The 25597-nt window shown below is 39.5% G+C and overlaps 2 long non-coding RNA genes across 2 annotated transcripts; one reads left to right on the forward strand and one right to left on the reverse strand.

Moving 5' to 3' along the window:
- Positions 1–11467: 11467 nt before the first annotated feature.
- LOC308398353 lies at positions 11468–18671 on the reverse strand. The gene is made up of 3 exons (XR_013971937.1): positions 18587–18671; positions 11937–12078; positions 11468–11836 (listed from the first exon to the last, which is right to left on the reverse strand). It is a non-coding gene; the product is annotated as an uncharacterized lncRNA (long non-coding RNA).
- Positions 18672–18719: 48 nt separating this feature from the next.
- LOC308398360 lies at positions 18720–24949 on the forward strand. The gene is made up of 3 exons (XR_013971942.1): positions 18720–18792; positions 20624–20733; positions 24868–24949. It is a non-coding gene; the product is annotated as an uncharacterized lncRNA (long non-coding RNA).
- Positions 24950–25597: the final 648 nt, after the last annotated feature.

Genomic DNA, 25597 nt, shown 5'->3' on the forward strand with positions numbered 1-25597 from the left:
TTCAAATTAGTAACTCAGACCATGACATCACCAGAAAAGTGTTTACTGGTTTCATACACCAACTGATTATTAAAATAATTGGAAAGCAATTAAAGCTGCCCTCCACTGGCCATTAGAATGAATGCAGGTTTAAGGTAATTCTAGCTACGTCCTTCTTTTATATACAGTAGTCTATTCATTTATCATACTGTCCTGCCCCAAAGTGTGCAGAAATAGTTACTAAAAGTTTAATTTAAGGAAAACTGTGTCCCATACATGAGCACACCATCTTTGACTTCCCTGTGTGATGTTTGATCTTAGGCTTTGAACTTTTAATGTCAATGTATTGTTGTTCTAGATTCCAAGAAGATGTTCAACAAAAGGAAGACAGAGAGATGTGAAAATATAATTCTTGTTAATTCATAAGATTTATAATGGGTCAGACTCACCATTTCCTTTGAATTTTTCAAATTTTTTTGGAGTGCCACTGGACCATCTGGTGGCAACATCTTGGAAAGGTGATTCATGGGAAAAGCCATCTGCCCCTTCGGCACCTTAGTCAGACAGTGTATGACTGCTATTTCTGAAATCGGTGCTAAGTATGACAGATTCCTCAGGAACGTGCGAGTTTCCCACCACCTCCTCACTTAAAGTCCTGAGCTCTGCTGATGACAATTCTGACAGCCATCATGTCCACAGCAACATTACAAAGCAGCACAGAAGCCAGCACGCTATGTGTTGGATGTACAAATCTTTGTCTCAAAGACATGTATATAATGGAACAGTACTACATGATCATAAAACAAAAGTCAGCACAATTACAATTGTTAGTACCAAGGTAAGTTTGGAATTTTTTTGGGTCAGATGGATAAGACCCAGATTTGCAACAAATGTGTTTTTTTAAATTATGTTTATCATTGAAGGTAAGCAACAGTTTGTTTGTATCAATAGAAGTGCCATAGAAAAAAGTAACGGGTTAATCAAAGAAAGTATGCTGAAAGGAGACTCCTAGTGCCAGTTCCCAGTAGTGTTATGTGAATGTAAGCCATTTTCACATATGTATTTCAACCCTGAACGTCTCTGGACATACGTGAGCCTGAATTTGAGATCACATTAGTGTCATTATTCCTGTGATGCAACTGGTTAGTCAGGTCAGTATGGACCCCAAAGTAAATCTTGCGTTTGAATAATCTCTGAGGTTTGTCTGGTTTTCCTCGACTTTCCTCGACAATGTTTTGTTTATTTTGTGGGCGACCGTGGCTCAGGGGGTTGGGAAGCGCATCTGTAACCGGAAGGTTGCTGGTTCGATCTCCGGGCTCTCTGTCCTGGTCGTTGTGTCCTTGGGCAAGACAAGGACACAACGACCGCCTACTGGTGCTGGCCGATATGGCAGCCTCGCTTCTGTCAGTCTGCCCCAGGGCAGCTGTGGCTACAACTGTAGCTTGCCTCCACCAGTGTGTGTGTGTGAATGAATAGTGGCATTGTAAAGCGCTTTGGGTGCCTTGAAAAGCGCTATATAAATCCAATCCATTATTATTATTATTTTGTTTCATTCTAATCAATAAAGTGATAATTGAAAACAATTCTTGCATTATACAGAATTAACCTTTATCACATCCAGGTGTCATTGAAGAAGCACCTTGATGTGACATCAGGTCATGTCTCTGACGTTTAAGCCTTTGATTTTTATGAGTGTGTGTGTGTTTGTGTGTGTGTGTGTGTGTGTAATATTATGTATATATATATTTTTTAATTAATTAATTTGACAGGTGATTGGATCACCTGACAGGTGATTGGATTTACTCAAGTAGATTGTTTAATGTAGGACATTTACCTATTATTGGGTATTTTCCATGAGTTATGTTGGAAGATAACATATATTTTTTATTTATTTCACCCCAAGCCTTTACTTTGTGAAGCCATGGGCATTCATTTTCATGCAAACTATTTAGTTCTTCTCCAGTTTGCTGTCTCTTTGCATCTGCTCTGCAAAAATAAAAAAAGTCATTACTTGGACTACAAAACACAGGTAAAGAATGTTGTTAGCCACATTCAATTTGAGGATGTTTACATATTTGACATTGGCTTTAAATTTATGCATAATGTGCACGTCCTTGTCCTTGCTGCTGATAGGGACATGAAGCAAACACAATGATAACAGCCCAAGTTTACAATGTCTTATTTTTATTTTCTGTTTGCTGAGCCACTGAAAAATCTTCACGCTGCTTCCTTATCGCAGCCTTTCCTTGTTGAGAGGGAGGACATTCAGCAGAGGAACTTCGAGGCTCTGTAACCGATGCCCGGGGCAGAGGAGGAATAATGGAGCGGTAGGCCGCGTCTTCATCACAGCAACAGTCAAGGTTCTTCCTAAGTTCTTTGATGTGGGCGGCTCTGAATAAGCATGTGGGTGGACTGGAAATATGTTCATTAAACAGCACTGAAATGACTACAGCAACTACTTTGATCTGGAAAGAGTGTGAGGCAATGAAAGAGTGAGACAGTGGTACGGGATCCTCTTGATCATTAAAAAAAGGTTCACATTGTTTTTGTAGTTTTAGCCATTAATTTTATTTTTTATTTAGTTCAGTCACTTAAACATTTCCAATTCTTTAAATATTAAACACACATCACAGTTTTATGGTGTCATCACATCCCTCTCTGCTGAAGCCTCTTTCATCCTTCCCTGTAAAAAGCTGAAGACACGTCAAAGAATAAAAAGTGACTTTGATATAAACTTGGTGGATTAGACAAGTAAATTAGATCTGAACAAAAGTGTTGTATAACAAGTATTATCTTTTCTCATGTTTTTTTTTTAGGTTTAACACACAATGAGATTCATGTCTTTCCTTGCTTCCTTACTATCACAGACTAAACTGACCATGTCTTTGACAATAATAAACTGCATAAAAAGATGTCCCACATTTATTTTTTAACTTCAGTATTATGGCCATTGCCTATTTTTCTGGATTCACAAATGTCTGTCACGGCAAAACAGGGAGGACTCAGGCGCAGACTGAAATCACAGAGAACTGAACTTTATTTACACACTCCCGGTGCACTATATACAGGTGAGGGGGAAAGGGTCCAAGGTTCCCAGGGTTCCACGGAAGAATCAGGAAAATGTCCTCTCTTGCACAGCTCCACACGAACAGCACAATTCATTCGAAAAGGTCCTTTTCTCACACATGCTACTCTCACTGCCACACTCATGAACAGGCTTGGGTGACCAAACTTCCAAACGGGGCACGAAAGATCTGTACACAGAGATCAGGAATTCACACTGAGAAATAACACGAAGAGTACTCAGATTTGGCTTAGGCTAAAGTAGCGCTGACAAGCATTACTCAACAGTCCAGCGACGAGGTGCTCTCAGTCACTGCCTCAAGTAGCACACGATTATAAGTCAGTTAGAATGGAAACTAGCAAGCTAACTTCCTGCTTTCTAGCTGCATCAAACTTCATAAATCCTGTTTTTCATGGATGCCTCGATGTTAAACTTTATTGTAACACCTGGGAGAGGAGAGCCTCCTGGTGATGGGCCTACAGAAAGGGCCAATGTCACCTCTCCAGGCTGTGTCCAACCAGGCCCCATGGGCTAAGGCCTGGCTCCAGAGTGGGGCCCGGTAACCACATCCCAAGCAGGCTGAACTAGTTCTTGATTGTTTCTTCAGTTGGGTTTTGTGAATAGCTCTTTATATGGCTCCTCACCCAGTACCACTTTCCCTTGGGAGACCCTATAAGGTGCAACAACCAAAACAAGTCTTGCCCCTGGGATCACTGGGACAAATAAATGCCTCCACTGCAGTGAAATGGAAATTTATGCAGGGATGAAAATTATGACTGGTTTAAAAAAGTGAAGTAAAAAAGTGGTTGGCCCAATAAGACTCATTGTCTTATGCAAAACAGTCATTAGATATAATAAACAGCATTGCATTTCCACCATATTTTCTGCTGCTTTTGTACTGTACATTGTGTGTTCAGTTAGTATATGAGACTGCAGATGCAGCAAAGTTTGTATTGATTGTGTATGGTTGAACTGGATTTAGAATTTCATGAATCAGTGATCAAGGAAACATCCAGAATAATGTAGAAATAAATAATATATACTTTTCCATCTGGTTAACCTTCAGTAGGGAAGAACTTCCTCTAACTTTTAGGAAAAAGGAGAATCAGAAGACTTTTTTTAAGTGACTTTTAAATTCAAAGGTCAATGTCTCTATCTGTAAGAAGATATCCACCAGAGAGCCCAACATCCTCAAAAAGAATGAAGCAAAACATTAAATAAAACTAGCAGTTAGGCCTCTGTCAGACAAAGAGAGAAGGAGATGTGACAGACTGAAAAGTGACTTTGACATGGAAAGACACAGACAGAGAGAGGGCAATGTAGTGTCTGGCAACGCCTGCATACCCTGAGCTCCAATTAGAGTAATGCAGGACAGAGGAGAGGTGCATATGTGAGTGTGTGTTTGGGGGAGATCAGGTGGAAACGAGGTCACAGTCTCCTCCCTAAGATATTGCCCTGACCAAAAAACGGACAATGGCATTGGCCCAAAAAAAAAAAAAATGCATCATCCTGGTTTGGGGCCTGCTGACTTGACAAAATGAAAAAGTCAGTCCCTGTCCCTTTTCAATGTCAGAGAGCAGCAGAACCTGGATCTATCATCACCTGAGCAGGGGAGATAATAAGAAGCCTCATCTGCCCTTTTCCCATCCTCCAGATCATTATCATAATTCAGTATTAATCAGCACCGCCACCACTACTCAGCAGCAGCCATCTAAAACTGACCCAAAACTTTGACTTTGCCTCCTCCTGCTCCCAGAAAGGGAGATGTGAAGGTTTGGGGACGGAGTAGGTGCTGAAATATCCCAAGGATTGTGATCCCACTCCTGGTATAAAAAGGGAAGCCTTTGATGTGGCGATCTGTTACACAGCGATCTGTCCCTGCCAGACTAGAGGTGGCATCACAGAGCGGCAGCCAGGCTGCTAAAACGCTCCTGCTGTTCTCGGTTTGTTCAGCCAGGCTCCATCACAGCCAGCCCAGTGCTGTGGCTGTACATCCACAGTTTCAATTATTCAGCGGCCTTCAGCCCCTTGCAAACAGAAATGAGCTGTACATCAGCTGCCGATAGCGCTCAAAATCTCATTTTTTTACCGTTTTAAATCTACAGTGTAACCTGTTTGCAAGTGTATAATGCTTAAAAATAATAATAGTAGTGGTAAATAGTAAATAATAGTACTGTAGTTAACAAATTAAAACTACTACACAGTGTTATATTTTACCATATGCTATCCATGTACAATGTAAAATACATCTTTAGATAAAAGGAAAATGCTGTTTAGAATTTTGTTGTTTCACAGGACTTGTTAACAGCATTTATTTGGAAGGTTTGGTGTGGGAGTATAGTATTTTCTAAACTTTATAGTTCAGCTAAAGGGTTAGGATTTACTGATCAAAAATGGTTTTTATCCCCCCCAAATTGTGGTAAAAAAAAAACAAAAATACAAAATATCTGGGCCTTTAAAAGAGGTCAGTCAAACAGAAAATTTAAAAAAGCAAATGAAACAAGACATAACTCACTTAGCTGGTCTAACAAAATGAAAAACAAGGGACCATTACAAAGGCAAACAGAAAAACAGAGCTCTTACTGATGTGGTTTATAAAAAAAAAAGGATTCAAATCCAAGATGTAATAGTTGGGTAAAAAAGAAAAAAAATAGAAGCTGTAATCGGAAGCTAGTAAAACCTTGAAGTCCCCCAAAACACACATTTCTGCACAGAAGAAATGAGAAGATATCCTTAAACAGGCATTAGAAAGAACACTAGAAAAGAACACAGGCCAGCAAACAGGTGGGTGAACAGACAGAGTGAAAAAAGGAATGTTGGGTTATAAATGCAATAAACTAATGAGAGAAAGGTGAAACAAGCAAAAGTGGGACAGATAATCTCAATCCATCAATCCATTTTTTTAACAGCTTATTCAGTTTAGGGTTGTGCAGAGCTATAGCCAAGCCAAGCTGACATAGGGCAAAAGGCGAGGAACACCGTGGACAGTTTGCCATGCCTTCACCAGGCTAACACAAAAAATTTCCTACCTTGCTTTCTAATCACCCTTCCTTCACTTTCAATGGAAATCACAAGGTCAAAGAAAGAACTGAAGCAGCACTTCTTCAGAGGAAATTATTTTCTGACTTAAGAAGCACACAAAAAAGAGGAAGACACACAGATAACAACATACAAGGAACACAAGGTGAATTTAACTTTAAAGACTAAACATGCAGAGAAATTCAAGAACTTGACTGATGCAAATGAACATATAACTGAAGGCTTGCAAGCAAAGCTGCAAAAGCAAGGAGTTTTTACCTGGTCTTACGCATCCATGGATGGCGCAGTCGAGACAAGATTTGCGCTATTACACAGAATTCTGAAAAAACAGTAAGCCAATCTCAAGATGGATTGAGGACATGTAGCTAAAATAGCACTTCATTATGGCAAGTGCATCGAATCACATTCAGTTTGTTGTATTTTTGGTAGCGCACAAGACTGAACATGGTGACATAGGCCACAAATATGTCAGGTAGATCAGCCTGGGCAAAGTACTAAATAGTGTTTGATCTGAGATCAGAAATGTAAGAGTTTTGTGAGAAAAAAGACCTGGACATGGAGCTCTCAAATGCAGAATGGAAGGCAGAGCTTACATCTGCTGTTGATGTGGCTGTCTGTTGCATTTCCATCTCAGATAGTGTAACCTGATCTTTTTTTTTTTTTTTACATTGGTTCAAGCTCCAGAGAAACTAGATTTCTATTACTGTACAAGAAAAAAGAACATAAACTGCAGATTAAGTAATTAAATTACAAACACGATAACAATAGCACTTTGTATAAAGTTAAAAGAATTTTTGCAAAATCATACACATTTTGTTCAGAGCTGTTTTGGGGAAATTTTGATTAAAGAATTATAAAAGCATTGGCCTTTTCACGATGCTGGTGTCAAAACTACTCTTGACAATAGCAATTTAAAAAGAGATAAAATTCATACTGAGCAGAATTGAGTTCAACTTATTGGTGTGGTCCAAAACAGTCCCAGTTTCTCATCTACCCCTTGGAAAAATTAATTGCTCACCCCAATACTAAATAAATAAAAATGACTTGACTAGTGACTATTTGTATCTGAAGCCTTAATTATTGGACCTGCTACTGAATGTCCTTTTTTATCCAATGGTCACTTTCAACATTTTATTCAGTATTATATTTTTTATAAAGTGTCACCAGTGCAACCCTGCTGTGGGTTTCATACTACTACACTGATGACTTCCTATTTAAAAAAAAAAAAATTCTAAATGGCCAAAGCTTTTGCACGAAGAAATATACTGGACATGCACTTCATTTCAGTGACAAGCAGAAAAAGTAAACTTTTGCTGACAAGACAACTCAACAGGGTATTTTTAATTTTTTTCTTCTTCCAGCTGCTCTCTTCAGGAGGTGCCACAGCGGATCATCTTCCTCCATCTCAGCCTATCCCCAGTGTCCTCCTCTGTCACAGCCCTGTGCATGCCCTCCTTCATGATATGCATGAACCTTCACTGTGGTCTTCCTCTTTTCATCCTGCTTGGCAGATCCATATTCATCATACTTTGTCCAGTATGTGTCTATTTACTGTATGTCTAAACCATCTCAGCCTTGCTTCCCTAACTTTGTTTCCAAAACACTGAACCTGAGTTGTCCCTCTGAGATACTAATTGCTTTGATATATTAAGTGATTCAGGACTTAGAGTTGGGAGTTCGCCTTGTAATCGGAAGGTTGCCAGTTCGAGCCCCGGCTCCGACAGTCTCGATCGTTGTGTCCTTGGGCAAGACACTTCACCTGTTGCCTACTGGTGGTGGTCAGAGGGCCCGGTGGCGCCAGTGTCCGGCAGCCTCGCCTCTGTCAGTGCGCCCCAGGGTGGCTGTGGCTACAATGTAGCTTGCCATCACCAGTGTGTGTGAATGGGTGGATGACTGGATGTGTAAAGCGCTTTGGGGTCCTTAGGGACTAGTAAAGCGCTATACAAATACAGGCCATTTACCATTTGTGCAAATGTCATGGCTAACCAGATGTATATAGCCACACCATTCACAACATAGCAGCTTTAATGTGGAAAATAAAACTATTTATTCATGATAGAAAGACCATTGTTTGATACATAAATGTTGTTAAGATTACTCTGTAGCCTTTAACCAGTAAAGTACATTTGTTGTTAATTTTCCAATTGCATCTTGACTAATACATTTATTATAGCCTGAAAATACAACACATATCTAGTGTGGGTTAACATGATCTGATGTAAACAGGCATCTGGTGTATGGAAGTGCTCACTGACCATTCCATATAAAGTATTTAACAAACTGCCACAAACTTGGACATTGACCTGCTGTTTACCACTCTTGTTTCTTAGTTCTCAAAGTCTGCACTTTCTAATTCAGAATTGATTGGTTCTGGCTTTAAGCCTGTTTGAGTTTCCCTCCCTTATTTTCTGTTTCTTCACAGCCCCCCTGAGGTTAGTTTACAGTATTTTCAACAAGAAAAACTGTGCTAATAATACCTCATTACTCAAGTAAAAAAAAACAACAACCCACTGACACTGCAGTTGGGACTCTCACTACATTAAGTTCAGCAGAAAGCCTTATCAAGCCGTCGCTAGAAATTCAGCACCCCCTGATGACATGTCAGTTGGGACCCGGGAACAGTAAATGTGTGTGATGTCTGATCCAAGGCACCAGTTGGGTCCAGAGTGTGCTGAATTATTTAGTTTACATAACACAATCCTTTGCCTCTGATTCTTGATCTAATATTTCCCAGGTCAAACATTTTCAAACACAGTAAGCTTAACTGAGAATTCTGCTGGTATGAGATAATGCACATATAATGCTTAACGATAGCAATTAATTATCCTTGCATTGCCAAATCCAGCCCATCCAGTGTTTTCTACATCCACAAGAATTTCTCCTGAAGACAAACAAGATCATCTCCAATTTTTGAAATCTTACATTTAATAATGTTGCATTTTTGTGACTGTGCCATTTTACGCTCCAAAGTAAATGCTTTTGCCAAATGCATGCATCATAAAAAGCGACTGCGTCATATTTGCCAAGTTTTCTTTTTATATCACTCTACTAGTGATTGATGGTATCAATTTTACACTCAAATAACACCCCCCCCCCATCTGTTGACTAATAGATGTAGATGATTTATTATGTAAATTCCCCGTTTATGTATTAAATCTAATTATGCAACACACAATGAAACATGATATAGAGCACTGTAACATGTTCAATTAACCACATTATTAGGCTTCCAGAAAACCCACATCTGAAGTGGAGTGCAGAAATTTGTACAGCAGTTTTCTTGAAGCAAGTCCCATAGCAATATTTTCCTCTTGTGCACACCTTGGTTCAAATAAAAGTGTTCATACTTGACTAAATATACTCAGCTCTGTGTCAGTATATATCACTATCTGTCTGTGTTTGAGCTTGGCTAATTTCTACTGTTACACAGCTGACAACACAGATTTCTCAGTTCTGTGAGGCCCAATCTAATTGCCCACCAGTTTCCCCAAGCACAGAGACAACACAAGATTCAATTGACGTGTTTGATGAGAAGATACAAAATGGTTGTTGTCTACAAGAGTTTTCTGGGGTTTTGAAGACAGCATGAGTAATCAGAAAGCAGTATGTGACATCAAATGTGACCTTAAATGGTTTGTGATTCATTCGCACTTGTGATGAACTCAAACCTGCCGCACATCCACATCATTAAGGAAAGCAACACCTTTTAGCATACCATCCCATCGTGTGGAAACCACTTGTGCTATATTCGTGTTGCAGGCTGTGATCCACACTGGTCACACCTCTGAGTGGGTGTAAGCCTTAGAAATGCAATGTCCAGAGTCAGATGGTTGTTGTTGACACATAGCTTAGAATTGATGCAAAACTGGTTTTTAATTTTCACTTGTGTCTCAGCCAGCAGCATCATGGATTCAACACAGCATCATAGCTGTTCTTGAAGTAGTCAAAATATTTAACCTATTGATTTGCATTCATGGACACAGAATTCGATTTTTTTTCCGTGTGCATGCACAAAAACAACACTTTTCCTCCCACAATTTCGCCCTCAATGTGTGTCTTCCTAGTCTTGTCTCTGTCTCCTCCCACTGTTCCCTGTATTTAGTCAACGTGTGTTTCCCATGTTTTCCTGTGGCTGGTCTCTGTCGGTTTCCTGTTTTATTCTGACATTCTCTTGTCCCGCGTGCATTATGTTTAGTTTTGCTTCCCCTGTCTCGTTATGTGTAATTTGTTCCTGCTGGGTTCCCATGTGTTTCCACCTCCCTTATGACCCCTCAGTGTATACAGTGTCTCTCTTCCTCTGTCTTTTGTTGTTGTTTACACACCCTGTGCCTTTCCAGGGTCCAGATCTGTCTGGTCTTCCCTGGTGTTCTCAGACTGTTAGTTTTAAAAATGATCTCTCCGAGACCTGTGCAGTGGAGCATGGGGTGCCTCAGGGCTCTGTACTTGGCCCATTGCCGTTTTCTCCATATCTGCTGCCTCCTGGTGTTCTTTTACATTATTTTAATGTAGCTTTTCATTGTTACGCTGACGACCTGCAGCAATATGTTTCATTAACCATTGGGAATTGTGCTGAAGTGTCTAAATTAGAATCGTGTCTATCTGCAATTAGGGGCTGGTTATCGGATAATTTCCTGCTTCTTAATACTGATAAGACACAATTGATGGTCACTGGACCCCAAAAATTTCAATACTTGTCCCAAAATTTCATCTTGAAAATATCATAAATTGCAGCGACAAGGTTAAAAATTTGGGTGTGTGGTTCGATATGGTGATCTCTTTCGAGTCTCATGTAAAAGAGACAACAAAGACCGCCTTTTATCATTTAAGGAACATAGTCAAAATCAGACAAGTTTTATCAAGCGACACTGCAAAGGTTCTTCTCCATGCATTTGTGTCTTCACGTATTGATTATTGTATCGCTCTCCTTTCTGGGCTACCAAAGAAAAGTTTTAGAAGTTCACAGATGGTGCAAAATGCAGCTGCTCGCATTTTAACTAAAACTGGAAAATTTGAGCACATTACCCCTGTATTGAAATCTCTTCATTGGCTACCTTGTCAGGTTCGAGCAGATTTTAAGGTCCTGCTGCTCACCTACAAGGCTTTAAATCAGGGGTGTCAAACTCATTTTCACTGAGGGTCACGTGAGCGTAATGGTTGTCCTCAGAGGGCCAGATGTAACTGTAAAATAGTATAAATGTAATTCAATGCAACCAAATATAATGTAAAATAAATGTAACTACTTCATAACATATTGACAAATGTATTTATTACTCATTCAAGTTACGAATATTACTATGCATTTAAAAAGTGTTTGCTTGTTGTTCTGTTACTGTAACATACATCTAATCTAATTTGTCAAGTTAAGAAACCCACATTACTCCACTGCTCAACAATCAAACTATTTAAGTAAATAAAGAAACATATTTAAACAAGTTATGATAATAACTTATCAAAATTGTTTGGTCTCAAATGAGAGGGTCAGAATAACATACAGCTACAAAGCTACAAAGAACATGTGACAGATGTAGAATTTTACAAAAACAAAGGCTGCCCACAGCCTTCAGGAGTAAACATTTGTCTTCATAAACCTGTAAACAACAAAAACATTGTTGCACATAAAGTAGTATAATATAACTCAAAATAACAAATAAACATTGTCTCAGCTCACAACTAAGAGTTCGAAATGACATGCTGCCTGTCCTTGAACACATCAAGTGGATCCGCTCTCCACCAACCTTATCCATTGATCATGTTCTGAAAACAACAAACACAAAACAACATGTAAGTATCATTAAATTGCACTCGGTTGAAATACATTTTATTATATTTTAAATAGGTTTTTAAAATTACTTACCTATGTGTTTTCTGGCTTGATGTCTGACATCGTTTTCCTTTGGTCAGCGTGTCAATGTCTGGTTTTAGTTCTTGTGCTGTTGCAATCCGCAAAACAGCGCGTTTTGCTCTCAAATCACAGGATTCTTGCCTTTTAAAAGTTCCTAGAGCCAGAAAAAAAAATATTGGGGAGCGTGCTTTTTCTTTTCGTGCCCCATTTTCGGGGAACAACCTCCCTCAAGATATTAGGCAGGCATACTCTCTGGAGGTTTTTTTTTTTTTTTTTTTTTGCCTGTCCCGTTTGGTTCTTTTGCCATCAGAATTGTTGTCTAAAGGCAAAGAAAGATGCCCAACGGATTTACTTTACCAAACTGACCATCCCAGCCTTGCCGTAATGGTCCATTTGATTCACCTTTTATTGTTTATTTTATTTTCACTTACTGAATACGGGACAGACTTGACTGGGGGAAAGAAGGGGAGAAAGAAAGAGGGAAAGAGAAACAGCTGAGAAGAGGGACGGGGGAGAAGGGCAAAAGACAAAAACCAACAGAATGAGAGGGAAAAAATTAAAAAAAAAAATGCATATATCAATCACCTGGATCACCTGCTGAGAAAGAAAAAAGAAAACAAGCAGAAGAAAACAAGAGTAATAGAATAAACAACATCACAATGATATATGGGAATATGACAGTAAATACTAAATATTAAACATTATTGTGCAGCACATAAGATCAACAGAACACAGTGTGCTTTGAGGTAGGAGCCAAAAAGGGTGTAGTTTGTGGGTGTGATCGCCCGTGTGTACACCTGTGAGCATGGACGCGCTTGTTTTTTTTGTTTTTTAAAAGGGTCCTTCATGTAATGATCTGCTAGAGGGTGTGGGGGGGCCACAGCCCCGTCCTCCAGGGCATGAAGCAGGTATGGAGGAGATCAAAACTCCAGACATCCAGAGGCCCCCAGAACACAAGAGACCAAGGAAGACCAACAGAGGGGCAGCCGCGCCACTGTCCCAGAAAGAGCTGAGGAGAGTCCCAGATGAGGGCTCTCTGGAGGTTTTTAAGGCAAGGCAAGGCAAGGCAAGTTTATTTGTATAGCACAATTCAACAACAAGGTGATTCAAAGTGCTTTACAGAGACATTAGAAACAAGAACAAATAAAAAGCATGATTTAAAATTGATTAAAACAAGCAAATAAACTAACTAACTAATTAACAAACAAACAAACAAACAACAGTATATAAAATCAAAACAGATAAAATCAGAACAGTAGATAAAATCAGTAGTTAAATGTAAGTTTTGAAATTTAAGCTTAAAGTGTGGATTTGGTGCTTTATTCAAATGCAGCTGAGAACAGGTGAGTCTTCAACCTGGATTTAAATAAACTGAGTGTTTCAGCTGATCTGAGGCTTTCTGGGAGTTTGTTCCAGATATAAGGAGCATAAAAGCTGAATGCAGCTTCTCCGTGTCTGGTTCTGACTCTGGGAACTGATAAAAGACCGGATCCAGATGACCTGAGGGATCTGGATGGTTCATACTGGGTCAGGAGGTCATTGATGTATTTTGGTCCTAAACCATTCAGAGCTTTATAGACCAGCATCAGAACTTTAAAGTCTATCCTCTGACGGACAGGCAGCCAGTGTAAAGACCTCAGAGCTGGACTGATGTGGTCCACTTTTTTGGTCTTAGTGAGGACTCGAGCAGCAGAGTTCTGAATGAGCTGTAGTTGTCTGACTGATTTTTTAGGTAGACCTGTAAAGATGCTGTTACAGTAATCAAGCCTACTAAAGATGAATGCATGGACTAGTTTTTCCAGGTCCTGTTGAGACATCAGATCTTTTATCCTTGATATATTCTTGAGGTGATAGTAAGCTGACTTTGTTATTGTCTTAATGTGTTTTTCTAAGTTTAGGTCTGCATCCATCACTACACCCAAATTTCTCGCCTGGTTTGTGGTTTTTAGATGTATAGATTGAAGTTCTCTGGTGACCTGTAATCGTTTTTCTTTGGCGCCAAAGACTATTACCTCAGTTTTGTTTTTGTTTAGCTGGAGAAAATTGTGGCACAACCAGTCATTGATTTCCTCAATGCATTTACCAAGAGCCTGTACAGGCTAAGTTAGCCTTTTAGGTTTTTTTTAAATTGTTATTGTTTTTAACTTTTATGTTTTTTTAACTTGTATTGCTGTGTAACACTTTTATTTATTTATCTCTTTATTTTAAAATAGCTTTATAGCACTTTGTCTGAAAGCGCTTTATAAATAAAGTTGTTGTTGTTGTTGTTGTTGTTGTTGTTGTTGTTGTTGTTATTATTATATTATATTATTATTATTATAAATACTGCCTTGTTGATTAGCTGATTGGACTGTGTTAATGTGTAGTTGGCCAGTGAGTGTAAATTGGCTAATAATGTGTTTAATGAATAATATGTAGGTAGGTGGAGGATGAGAATGTCAGACAACCTGGGCTCATTAGAGTCGTTTCAGCAGCTTAAATTAGAAAAGAGTTGTACACCAATGAGACTTCCACCATTATATACAAGTTATGCAAAGGTTTCAATGCCTGCCATATGCAATGTCAAGCAAAAACTTTTGGAACATGTGTCACAAGGAGTGTTAGGCGAATCCATTTTATCAATGGAAATTCCTCAGCAGCATCAGAGGACTTTAATAACAGAGATTGAGTAATAACTTAATATTATTCCATGTGAAAACCAGTTAGTTAGTTTCAGCATGTTAAATGGGTAACCTAAAGTCTCCAGTTTTAAAACTCTGGGTGTCTTTGTGGTCTTATTATGCTACTAATATGTTGGAACAGAGTGGGTTAGCACTTGTTAGAAACTAATTTACCATAATTGTTCAAGAGATAGAGAAATCGCATCAGTGTAGACGTACATTAAATAAAGCCCTACAAACTGAAAGAAATTATGTTAAACTTCACACTTGAGGATCACACAGTAATTACACTGTGTTGAAAAGAAGGTTAAAATATGCTGAGGGTTCAGAATGTGCAAAAAATTCAGCTGTCGTCTCACAGTGGGAAGATTGTTGTGAGGCGACAGTGACCTGCTGGTCACTCCTGCTGGTCAGCTGGAGCCTGTTTTTGAGTTTGCATGTCCTCCCTGTGGTTATGTGGGTGCTTTGGTTTCCTCCCACAGTACAAAAACATGCATGCTAGGCTGACAGGTGATCCTAAATTAGTCATGGTTTAATTTGTGAGTATGAAGCGTCACTTGGCATAGACTCCAGCCCCTGCAGCACTGTTTCAATAACAGGTTAAAAAAAATATTTTTAAAAAAAGAGATTGTGTTTCTGATTATACACATAAGTAAATCAATCTATTTTAATGAGATTTGCTCAGAAGGCATTGTTCCATTGAGAGGTCAGTAAGACTGAGAGCAAGATAGTCTTCATTTGATTCTCCGTTGGCTGACTGAAACAGTGAGTTCTTGCCGTGTAAGGACACAGCCAGAATAAAAAATTCTTTATACTAACTGGAAAACAGTAAATGTTTTCTCCCGTGTTATCTCATTGAAGATGCCAGCATTGTTGACCAGGATGTCAATTCCCATTAGCTACTTAAATTAGCTACCTAACACCTCTAACCCATTAAAACATCTGAAGTTCCTCGCCACAGGATGTACACTGGCAGTGGTTCCCTGTTGGTGGAGATATTGGCGCCTCTGTGGATTCAGCTTGTTCAGCATCCCCTGGATACTCAATTAGTTTGGGATCTTGGAACTTTAGAGTCATCACCTTGGGATGTTTTGTTGTGTTCCGCCAGACTGACGTGCGCTTGATCTACAACAATATAGGTGGTTATGTGCTGAAGTAACATCCTTATTCATGTGAGGACCCAAGGTTTCCCAAAGGAGTGTTGCACTCTAAAGAGATGATCAATGCTTTACACTTCATTTGTCAGTGTTTTTATTGCTGGAATATATGTGACAGGATATGAAACAAAACACACATTTACCACCTTTCAGTACGGGCATGTATCAGACTACATTAGCTTATTGTGAATAGTGTCGTGAAAGCGTAATATATTCTCTAATCCTCTCCATATGTCAACAAATTATTAATGTTTTATTGGAGCACTGCTTTTAGTGCTCAGGCTCTTTGGTATCCACATATGAAACTATCAACAAGATGTTTCTTCTTTGTGAAATAACACCTTCCTAAAATAATGAATCAAGCTTGCACACTATCAAATGATTTGACCCAATTTCAGCTTGGCTTCTGCTAGATGTTTTTTACTCTTATTATTTGTTTTGTGATAAATTCACTGTCAGAGACAGTAGCATTTTGAGCCTGAAAGTGGGTCCAGCTATTTGGGTTAAAAATAGACTCACGCAAACAATGCATGTATAACAAAATAGATCAAAACACATCATACATGCAAGGTCTTTAATATATTTCATCTATGTCTACATCTTTGCACTTTCTTCCTACTATTGCAATGTGTGTGTATGGGTACACAATATACTGTGACATGTGTGTGTGTGACATTTTCTCGCTACAGATGGGGAAGTAGGAGTGATATAGTGAGGTGTGTGTATGTGTTAGAGGGGTGATAGTGGGGCTAATCATCAGCCTGCTGGTAAATTCTGCTCTGTATAACCTCTCACTTCCACCTATATCATCACTTCTTAGCTTCCAGCTAAGCTTGTACATGTGTTTTACTGGGTACAGTATGTGTCTGATAGGTTTGAATTTATTCATACAATATGTGCACCAGGATGTCTGGGTTGCCAGGTCTGCTTTATAAAACTAGGCCAATAGCTAATCAAAACTAGCTCAAAAGCAGCCCAATACTCAGAGTTGGCATTGAGACGTAGGTGGTGAAGAGCGTAGGTTGCATGTTTATGTGTGTGTACCTGCTGATGTGGTGCAGGATGTGGGTTTAAATAATTTAATTGCAAATATGGATTTTTATTTATAGATATTCATGTAATTTTCATGCAAAAATGGGTCTACATTCAAGCATGTGGACAAAACTTTAACCCACAGCAACTCCACTCTGAAAGACGATGACATCCAACCCCCTCAAACCAAACAAACACACACAACGGTGTGTTCAAAAATGTCATGTGGTGGGCAGACAAACCTGAGGCTGGTTTTACTGATAGACCAGTTATATTTTTAGTGACTTACGTTGAGTTATAATTAACAAAAGTTTGTTTCTCAAATTAGACGGTGTTATATGGATCATTATGGGCCTGGATGGCCCGTGATTTCCTTCTTGTTGAAGGCGTTGTGGGCGCTGTACCCTGAAACCTTCAGAGGTTTTCCCCATCGGAATATTATGTGGGAAACAGGTTCCTGTGTGTGTTGTGGCTAACTGTTGACGTCTCAGAAAGTCATCATTAAACGTCCTGATTAAGGCTGTTATGTTCTGAGCATCATTATCCTGAGGTTATAACACTTCATATAAGTTCAGACAAAATCAAGGTTATTGTAACATGTCATCCAACCAGAAACTTAATATGGATGGCTTACTTTTGACCAGGATATGTCCTTCAGTGTGTACATTAAACAAATACCTATGACTGCTTTCTTTCATCTGCGCAATGCTGCACAGCGACAAAAAAAGAGAGATCATATTTCCCCAATACTGGACTGTTTTTATTGGCTCCCAATTAAATCTAGAATTGAATTTAAGATCCTTCTTTTACAAACAACATCTTGAATGATCAGGCCCTATCATAGCTGAAAGATCTATATTATTCCAACTGAGCATTTTTGTCACAATCAGCGGGGCTGACTGTGTGTAGAGTGAAAGGTGGACCCAAATACAGACGAAACAAAACGTGAAACGTGACTTGAATAACCAAAAACGAGCCGTTTATTGAGGCTGGCAAAATAACTGCAAACAAAAGGCAAAAGGCAAGAATAACAATAAACTACACTGGGTGAGCTAAATTAAACAAAAACCTACAACAGGAACATGGACCTGATATGAGAAAACGTGACACAACCTCTTGGCCTGGAAATAAAGCAAACGATATGACAATGACTCACTGAAAACAGAAGACTTAAATACACAGTAGGTGATTAGAGGAAGTGGGAACACATGGGGGAACAGCTGACTGACATAAGCCTAATGACAGGACAGGGGAAGTGAAGCTAAATTCAATGAACAAAGAACACACGATTCCTTCAAAATAAAACAGGAAACACTGAAACTAGACATGACAACACAAGCTTAACAGACCTAACACGCGATGAACAATACAAGAACCCAAACACAGAAACCAAGGAAACAATAAATAATGACTGCCTTTAACCTCAACTAAAAGCTAAATAGGAATGACACATGAACTAATCACAAATCAAAAATGAGACAAATACAAAATGTACTCGGAGCACTGGGTCAGAGACCCAGCCTGTGACAATTTTGCTCTCAGACTTTAGGCTTAATTGTGGTTCTTAGAGTTTCTAAAAATAGAATGGGAGGTAGAACCTCCAACTACCAGGTCCCTTTCCTGTTGAACTAGCTCCCAGTTTTGATTTGGGAGACAGACATCCTGGAGACTTTAAAGATTAGAGTCAAAACTTTACTTTTTGATCAGTTTTATCGTTAGGGTAGATCAGATAACTCTGAATCATCCTTTAGTTATGCTGCTATAGATTAAGACTGCTCCAGGACTTCATGTGATACTCTGAGCATTCACTCACCTCTCTTCATTCCCCAGGTGTTTTAAACTTTGAATCAAACTTTGTCTTCACCCTCCCGTAGTTTGTGTTTTGTGTTGTCTCCCTGGGCTCTCCTTTTTCTTGTCTCTTTCCCCTCACCCCACAACCAGTTGGGGGCAGATGGCTGCTACTTCCCGAGGCCTGTCTGAGTTTTCTTCCTGTTAAAAGGGAGGTAAAAGTGCTTGGAGGTAGGGGTTATCTACTTGTTTGAGTTTTCTTCTGAAAACTGTCTCTCTGTTGCAGTATGAGGTTTCTTGAAGTGGCTGTTGTTGTGTTTGTTCCTATATAAATAAACCTGAATTGAATTTAACTGAATTATTAGAAGTTAAATTAACGGAATTATGTGTATAAAAGGTATACGCATGGCTTTCTTGTGTAATGCAATTTGGTTCACAAATGAAATTTTTCTTTCAATGAATGTAAATCAACAGTAAATCGTTTTTTTCCAAATCAGATTGAAATAAATTCTTCTACAAAGAATACAGTGACAGCCATTTCCTGAAAAGAAAGCAGTCTTTGTAAATTTGTTTTTCCATTTCTGAGATGCCAAAATTGTATTTACTTGCAGCAGATACACTCCTCTGTGGCAATCAATTTGAATTGACTCTGACACTGGGGACATGTCTTTGCATAGGATATTAGTAGGTAATATAGATCCTGCTGGTGACAAGTTGCAATATCTTAGGAGAAAACATTTAGCAATGCTTTTCTCTGTAGGTCTGAAGTTGGTAGTGCTAGGTGGCCTTGGCCTAAAGCTCAGCAAGTAGGTGTGAAAAGCTCGGTAGATTTTTTAAAGCTGATATTTTGTCTTTCTTTTGAAGGTAGAAAATCTTTCTTTTTTCCCTTTTACACTTATGTAAAAGTGCTTGTCAGATTGTTGGAACTGCATCCAAATCCCCGTCCACCCACACATTTATAATGTCAGAAATCAAAGGGATTTATCAAGAGAGATCATATTTCTCCCATATCAGCCAAACAATATTTTAAATTCCTTCTTCTCACGTACATAGCACTGTGTGATCACACTCCATTATATCTTAAAGACCTCATGGCACCATATTAACCCAGTATAGTACTTTTGTCAAAGTTCAGCTTTGCTTGTGGTTTCCAGAGTTTTGTGGGTGCCAGTGTTTGGCTATCAGGCTAAACTGCTGTTGAACCAGCTCCCAGTCTGGTTTTAGGACGTGTGTTTCTACTTTTAAGAATAATATTTAAAGTTTTCTTCTTTGTAAAGCTTATAATTAGAGATGGGATAGGTGACCCTGAATAACCCCTCAGTTATACTGCCATCGGCTCAGGGTACTAGGGGACTTCCCATGATGCACTAAACTCCAGTCCTCGCTTTCACTCTCCAAGAATTTTTATGCCACCATTGCATGTCATTAACTTTGTTTCTTCTCTGTTCTGTAGATAATTCTTTTTGTGCTAACCCCCTCTGCAGGTTTTCTGCAGGTATCTGGGATTCCACAGTTGCATGTTAATGATCAGCGGTTACTGTTGTCTTCGTTTTATGCCTTTCTCTCTTTGCTTTCCCCTCACCCCAACCAGTCAAGGCCACCCTTCGTGAGCCTGGTTTTTTGAAGTTTCTTCATATTTAAAAAGACTTTTTCTACAAGCTCACACCAAGTGCTTGCTTATAAGGATTGTTCAGTTTTTTCTCTTATACTGGTTCTCTTCAGTATGTACACTGTTCAAAAGAAAGAAAGAAAAAAAAGAAAGAAAAGAGCGGTTTGAAAATACACCAGATCTCAATGGGGGGAAAAATAATGTTGGATATCTATAATGATATGGACTGGGTAATGTGTGGAAGACAGGATCCTACATTGTTTGACAAAATTAGCAACCTATAGAGGGCTGAACTAAAAGCCAACCAAAAAATAAAGTGAAAAAATGATGTAACAGGTCAGTCCATTTGGACAAAATGTTTGTCAAAAAGTTTGTGTGGCCTCCATGTGCCTTTATGAGTGCCTGACAATGTGAGGGGATTCTCCTAATGGTGTCTTGGATCTCTTCCCACAGCTGAACCAAGGCATTACTGATCTCCTGGAAGGTCTAAGGTGTGACCTGGAGGTATTGATTGGATGGAAACGTCCCAGATTTTTGGTTTGGATTTTGGTCAGGTGGGACCGGTAAGTGGTATTTATTCCTTTATTTCTGAAGAACATATGAAGTTTGTTGGTGATGGTTTGGTCAGAGACATTCACACCAGCGACCTGCCGGAGGTCATTTTGACTGAATCAAAAGAGTAGATGTCCAGTGGTGGTCCAGTGTTCATGGGTGTTGGTGATGTCGGTCCACTGTATGTGGGCAACATAGCTATCTACCAGGAAACTTTAGAGCATGCTTTATGAAGATGCTAATTTTAGGATTTAACACCTGCCAACAGTGCCAAAACTACTACCATATTGTTTGTTGAACGTATTATCACTGTGTTTGACTGGCGAGCCAACTTACATGACCTAGTGAAAGCTGCTGAGTGAAAATGTAAAAAACTGTTCACTCAGCTACTTCCACATTTTTTGCATGTGAACAGCTGGGTTCTGCTGCTGGAAACAAGTATGAATGTCTTTACTGGTTCAACAACATTTATGAAGTGTTGTGTTTCAGCCACCTTCTGGCATACAAAAGCAGAGTGGGTGACAGACAGACGTATAATTATTACAATATAACATTATTTATTTATTGTTTGCTTGACTTAAAAAAAAAGTTGGTTATTATAGCTTTTAATGAGGGGCCTTTCAGCATTTCCCCATTATACTGAAAACACCAAGTTGAACAACTTGAACAACCTTTAAGCTTTTAACCCATTCTGAATATAGAGCTGTTCTAAACTCATAAATAATGCAGAATGTGTAAAGCAGATGCATTACGTAGAGCTCTATTGTTCAGACACTCACTTTAATGAATAGGCAGCGCTAAGAGCCATTACCTGAAAGCAAAGCCTTCCCCAATGTCTTCCCTCCCCTGTGCATTAGTTGACCAGAGTTGTTGTGTTGGGAGGCAGGGGTTTTGGCCTGGATCTGACAGTCTAATGTTCATGCTCAGTAAATTGTGTTGGAATTGCTCCCCTGGGAGACATGAATGCGACAATGGTCTGTGGGTTACTTGTTCTCAGACAACATTGTGAGTCTGCTTGCCCTTTCCCTTTGAATGAAGAATTAATTATTCATCTACCAATGGCAGATAAAGGATGCGGAGGATAGAAGAGGAGGTGTATTTGTACACATTAGATTGTGAAATCTTTTCAGGTGTCAGTAAATCTGGAATTAAGTAACCAGAATAAATGGGAATAGTGGAAACAGACAGGGGAGCATCTTTTGTCTGAATGAAATGTCCTTGTATAAGTGACTTCAGGACCCCAATCAATGCCAGCTACGGAAATTAAAAAATGATCAGTGATAGCATTCTTGCAATTTTCCCAGTCTTACTTCAAATTGGAAATAATCAGTGCCAGATTGGTTAAATTACCACTCTGTGTGGGGCACCCAGTGATGTTAATTCTCAGAGATTCTTGAGTCACATGTTAAATACGTTGACTATGAAATCATCAGAACTTATCCAACTTAGGGATATTAGGTAGATACCATAACAATCCACTTAAAGTGGGGGACAAGATACACGAGGGACATGTCATGTTGTGGAAATCAGATATAAATGAAAATACAGTCGATCATGTTGTCTTTAATGTTTTTTGACAAAGAGGGATTTTATGGCTAGAATATTTTTAGAACCAATCTATCTGTTATGGTTACAGAATATGGTGAGAACACTGTGTGACCATAAGACAATATACAGCCTTTTATTTAGAGAAATAGCATAGTCTCAAAATTTCTATTTTACAGTAAGCAGTATGTCGCATGGCTAAAGCAGAGACACAGACAACTATACACATTCTCACATCCATCAGTTCAACACAATCATCAGTTAACCTAACAAGTATGTCTTTGGACTGAGGGAGAAAACTCATGCAGGCCAAGGGAGAACATGCAAAGTCAGCATGTACATGCCTCCGCTGAACTTAACGATTGAACCAAAAACCTTCCTGACCCCTGTGTTTACTAATGATATCCTAATAATACTTAAACATTAGGTGATATTTATTGTCCACTTGGAGGCAGAAATGTGTTTGACATGTGAGTTTGACGTGCTATCTTATAATGAAGTTAAACTTACAATTGTGTCATTTATTAATTCTAGTGTGCAGTTGTAGCAGCTAAAGATTCTTTAGTGACCAATGTTCGGTGCCCTGATTATCAATAATACCTTGCTGTGATCATATTACATCTACAATATTGTGGAAATGTGGAGATTGAGAGGTGTGGACCCAGGCGCAGACAATAATGCAATAGAAAGAGTTTCAAACTGAAAATGAGCCTTTATTGTAGCTGTAAGAATTACTACAAAACCACTAACAAAAACCTAAACTGGGGACAGCTAAACATGAAACTAGAAACATAAAACTAAACAACCTGAAACATGGAAATGTAGCTGGAGAGACACTGGGGAAGATGAGCAGGATGACCAACAGGCATAATACACAGAATGATATGCAGATGCTCCGACGAAACACAGCGGAAACCACACACGCAATATACACACAAGGTAACAAGGATATGGCATACAGGAGGGAGAAACAGCTGAACCTTATTAGACAAGACAACGGGGAAGCAAAAGCCAAAACACTGAACACCGGACATGGGACTCTCCAAAGTAAAACAGGAAATACAAGACAGAAAACCACAATTCCCAGAATAAAACTCAAATCAAAAACACGAGACCAGGACCATGAAAGGAAAAGTCTAGAACCACTACTCATTTCTTGGTATCTTTCATTTCCCAAGAACATGAAATAGGTGCACTGATTGGATTTATAGAGTTCTAATGAGCCTGAAAGTCAATATTTGGTATGACCACCTTTATTCTTCAACACAGCCTAAACTCTCTTATTTAACCTTTCTTTACATTTCTTTAAGTGGTCTTGAGGAATAGTTCTCCAGGCTTCTTGAAGGATATTCCAAATGTCTTTTTTTTGGATGTTGGCTGCCTTCTGATCCATTCTCTGTGAAGATGACTCCAAATTTCTTCAGCAATTTTGGGGTCCAGGCTTTAGAGAGACCAATGACAGTGTTCCATTGTTTGTTTTCTTATTCTTGTTTTTCAAATGATATTGGATGGTGAATCAAAATCCAACTTTATTTTAACAAGATCCCAGTACCACTGACTGAAATGTAGCCCCATGACATTCACCATCTCTTAGAGGTAGCAGTAGACACTCAGTGTAGTGGCGAATTTCTGTCCCATTGGACAGAAATGGGACAGAAATTGGCTCTAACACTCAGTGTTGTACCTCTCTCCTGATGACGAAGAAGACCTGTTGCCACTGATTTTCATTCCAGGTTAATTAAATTGGCATACATCCACCTTTGTTCCCTTTTTCCCTTCCTTTAAAATGGTTTCTTGACAGGCGCCCTTCCTCGAAGATGTTTTGGGGTTTTTTTGGCGAGGGGGCTCAGAGAAGAAAGGTTATATGTAATTCTGAAACAGCATTACCCCCACCCCTTTGTTTGTGTGTGTGTCTATATCAAGGGTCGGCAACCCTGGGCATGCGTGCCACAGCTGGCACGTGAAGGGTTAACTGATGGCACGACCATAACTGGGCTGGCCATTTGGCATACTGGGCATGTGCCCGATGGCCGATGGTGATTTTTCGTTTTCATGGGCCGATGATTTTTTTTTTTTTTACTAACGGTATAAACAGTGAAAGATGGTGAATTGGCCAGGTGCTGGAAGATGTGTAAAAATAACTCTGGCGGTGGCTATGGCTGAGCTTCCACAGAGGCCAGCAGGTGGATGAGGGAAAGGGGAGACAGGAGGAGACCCGAGGCGGCCGCCGGTCCAAGTGTCAGGTGAAGAGGTTCAGGTAAGAAGTTATAACCTACAGTCTATCTGGGTCAGATATAAACCAAGTTTAGGTGTAGCTTATTGTGGGGGAAATCTGTGAGTTTGTGCCCATGACCGTTATATCCACACCTCTAAAGGGCCAACAAAGTACACCATGATAAGACCCGGAAACCAAACATTCAAGGAAAGGTGAATACAGATAACACCAGGCAGTGTGGTAAATTGACTGATTCTTATATAGTGCTTTTCTACTCTGCTGGAGCACTCAAAGCTCTTTATACAAGATGCCACATTGACCCATTCACTGTTTTCTATGCCTTTCAGTGCCTTCTAACTATAATTTTGGGATATTTGGCATGCAGACTGAGGAGCCAGGGAACGAACCACCAACCTTCCACTCAGCAGATGACTTGCCCAACCTCCTGAGCTACAGCCACCCCAAGAAAAAGTGTGATAAATTGTGCTGTGGGAACACCTCCACAAAGAGAGCTGATGAGGTGATGATGAGATGTGGTGATGAGAACCCTGGAGCCCAGAATCACCAGTTGGTTGCAACCAATGGGAAAAACCAAGAAGCCAAGGACACCGGGATGCTGTGTGAGAAACATTCATGAAAGCCTGCACCAATGTCCAGAGCTCAAATGGAGATCTAGTATAAGTCAACCAGTGGCCTCACCGACATAGCAAGGACACCAAGAGAGAAGGACCCATGATATCGCAGAAGACGAAGGACAGCGAACAGACACAAAATCCAAGTGGGACATCAGCCAACACTGACCTTTGCTGATGGTGCTTCAGCTAAAGGTAGATTGATGAAATGAAGGGCCAAATGCATCTCTCAGTTCCTATGTCAGGTTTTTGCTGTATTTTTTCCTATTTATTAAGGACATGCCTTTCAGAGACTGTAATGTAGGTGGTTTTCTTAGGCCTGTCACTTCTTTTGGCCTCCACTCATCCAGCTTCCTTAACTTTTAAAGGAGATAGCACACACCATGTCAAGGTATTCCAAATTTGGCTAAAGATACAATCTAAACTTGTTTTTTGACTAAGTTGTCTGTTATGTGTAGACACTATACATGAATCCCATAAGTT

This window comes from Rhamphochromis sp. 'chilingali' (genome assembly GCF_963969265.1).
Source record: "Rhamphochromis sp. 'chilingali' genome assembly, chromosome: 6".
In the NCBI taxonomy this organism is placed as follows: Eukaryota; Metazoa; Chordata; class Actinopteri; order Cichliformes; family Cichlidae; genus Rhamphochromis; species Rhamphochromis sp. 'chilingali'.